Below are 2737 nucleotides of genomic sequence, written 5' to 3'. Positions count from 1 at the left end.
AGCGATGCGTGCGTTGTGTTGTGTGTTACCACTAACCGTGTCCTCCAACAACACACACTACACAAGCAGTTCCGGGGTCTCTCTCTCTCTCTCTCTCTCTCTCTCTCTCTCTCTCTCTCTCTCTCTCTCTCTCTCTCTCTCTCTCTCTCTCTGTGTGTGTGTGTGTGTGTGTGTGTGTGTGTGTGTGTGTGTGTGTGTGTGTGTGTGTGTGTGTGTGTGTGTGTGTGTGTGTGTATAATAACTGCATATAGGTAATCATCTCTCCATCTATTTGAATTGTGTGTGAGTTTATCAGTTGGAAGAGGGGAGGTTTGGATCATTAGTGGGCGTCTCACGTTGCATTAGCTGAGACTCCTTGGCTTGCTTGAAGAATTTATTATAAGATTGCAATAGAAACAACTTCTAATTCTTTTCACAATTTCTGCCTCTAATTTTTGACATTTTTTCATTTTAGAGGTATTAAAAAGTCCATAAATTGTTACTTTAGAAATGGGAACCACTGGCCTAGAAAGAGATGTTTTTAGGTTTCTTTCCTGGAACTGCTTGTGTAGAGTGTGTTGTCAGACCGGATGGTGTTTTCTGCACCCCCTGCTGGTGTTTCTCAGAGTTGTAGAAGAGAGAGTTACGTCACTTACGTCGACTCCCATAGTAAGCGTGGAAAGCCTATTTACTCTATGGTGGGAAGCTAACTTTAGCCTAGCTTACTGGAGCCTGTTCTCATTCCTAGCGAGCCTCTGCCCCGTCCGCCCCATTCATTTTTCACTCGCTGGTAAGTAGACTAAATCACGTCTTTTTCACTCTTTTAATAATGTTATCTACCTTAGAGAGGCCCGTGAATGCGTTACAATGGTGAAAAAGACGTGATTTGGTCTACTAACCAGTGAATTAATGACTCGGCTAGAATTGGGGCGGACGGGGCAGAGGCTCGCTAGGAATAAGAACGGCTCCATGCGAAGCCACTTCCGGTCTGCGGCGAGTTCAAAGCGTGACGCCACTCTCCTTAGATCGCTCTGGTGTTTCTGTCCGAGTGTATCAAAGGGTGCGTTCGGAAATGCGCACCGGGTGTGTGCTCAGTGTAGTAGTGAGTGCCTAAACCTAACCCTCATTGTAAGTGTCTGTGACACTTGAGACTTTTAAACTCGAATTATTTCTATAATAAAGTTTTGTCTTTTTGTTGCTTAATTTTGGTTACTCTAATTTGACATTTCCTGTAACTTTATTTTGATACTTCCTGTTGCTGATACTTCCTGTTGCTGAGACTTCCTGTTACTGACCAGAGCTCCTATATGTGATGCATGCACGCCTCACAGTTCACTCATTCAGACACACAGTGTTACATTGCAGCAGCAGCATTAGCTGCCACAGGTGCACAGGCCAGCACATCTCCACAGCTTTTGTTTGGAAAGCAATTTGGCCAGGTATGAATTGTTTGTAAGCATTTGCAACATGTATCTGAATCTTTAAGGAATGTCTTACCAGTTTGAGTGAGCTCTGTTCATGTTGTTTATACTACAGCACCATGCTATCACCAACTGTTTGGGGCACCAGAAGCTGGTAAAGGTGGCTCTTCTTGGCACAGGATTTGCAACCCCCGGTTAGCGGCAACAAGGTAGCAACATGAGTTTCCTTTTGTTTGAGGTTTTGTGCTTCATTGTTGATTATTTGGGAGCTCTTTAATTGTATTTGCTTGGTATTTCGTTTTGAGTTTTGTATATTTTGCTTTGTTCTTTTGTTTGTTTTTGGTATTTGTTTGTTGGCAGTTTAAATTGACTGGGTTATTGATTGATTGCTTTTAACTAAATTGAAATGAATCACTGCATTAATGAATTATCTTATTGTTGAATTGAATTGTTGAAAAGCCATTGATTGAAATACAGTTTTTATGGTTGACGTGAAACTATGAAGTGCTGAATGTATTTGTAATATTATTTTATTCTATTTTCATAGTTTTCACGGTGTTCGATGATGCTTCATTGTGTGAAGAGGCGAAAATAAAAGACACCCGTTTGGAAACAACCGCTTCATCTTTATTCATAACCGAGGGCAGCTACAGTGAAAACTTGTCGCAGAAGCCACTCAACATCAACACCAACAGTTCGTCTACAGCCATCTTCCTCACCATCTTCCTCATCATCAGCCCATGCCCCAAGTTTGTCACACAACACCCAACACACGGTAACACATGCTTTGAAAGGACAAATGACAGGTATTCTCTACTCTTCACCTGACTGAAGGTCGTTTAAAGGACAATAAAATAAAATAAAATTACAAGAACAAAGACAAAGGGGTGAAACACGAAATGTATTTTTTGATGTGAAGGGATTTCAGGTTTTGCCAAACAAGGTATTTGAGCTGCATTGATACATGACAGTTAAAGGGGACATTTGGGTCAGTACTGCATTTGGTGGTTTGTTCTTTGACATTACTTTGAAGTTCAAAATGGTAAATAATTGTGAAGCCTTGCATTAATGGTTGTTTAAACAAGGTATTTAAGCTGTGTTGATGGATACATGGCAATTAAAGGGGACATTTGAGTCGGTACTACATTTGCTGGTTTGTTTTCTATATTACTTTGAGGGTCAAAGTGGTACATATTGTGAAGCCTTGCGTTTCAATGGTTGTTTAAACTGAATTGTCAATATTCGAACAAAATGGCAGAACATGATGAGACTACAGTCAATATGCAGCAACCAGCATTGATACCTGAAGAAACAATTATCAACTCAGCGGACATTAT

This window comes from Nannobrachium achirus, assembly GCF_963921795.1.
Source record: "Nannobrachium achirus genome assembly, chromosome: 12".
NCBI classification, from domain to species: domain Eukaryota; kingdom Metazoa; phylum Chordata; class Actinopteri; order Myctophiformes; family Myctophidae; genus Nannobrachium; species Nannobrachium achirus.
The sequence above is the reverse complement of the archived record's forward strand: the minus strand, read 5'-3'. Positions refer to the sequence as shown.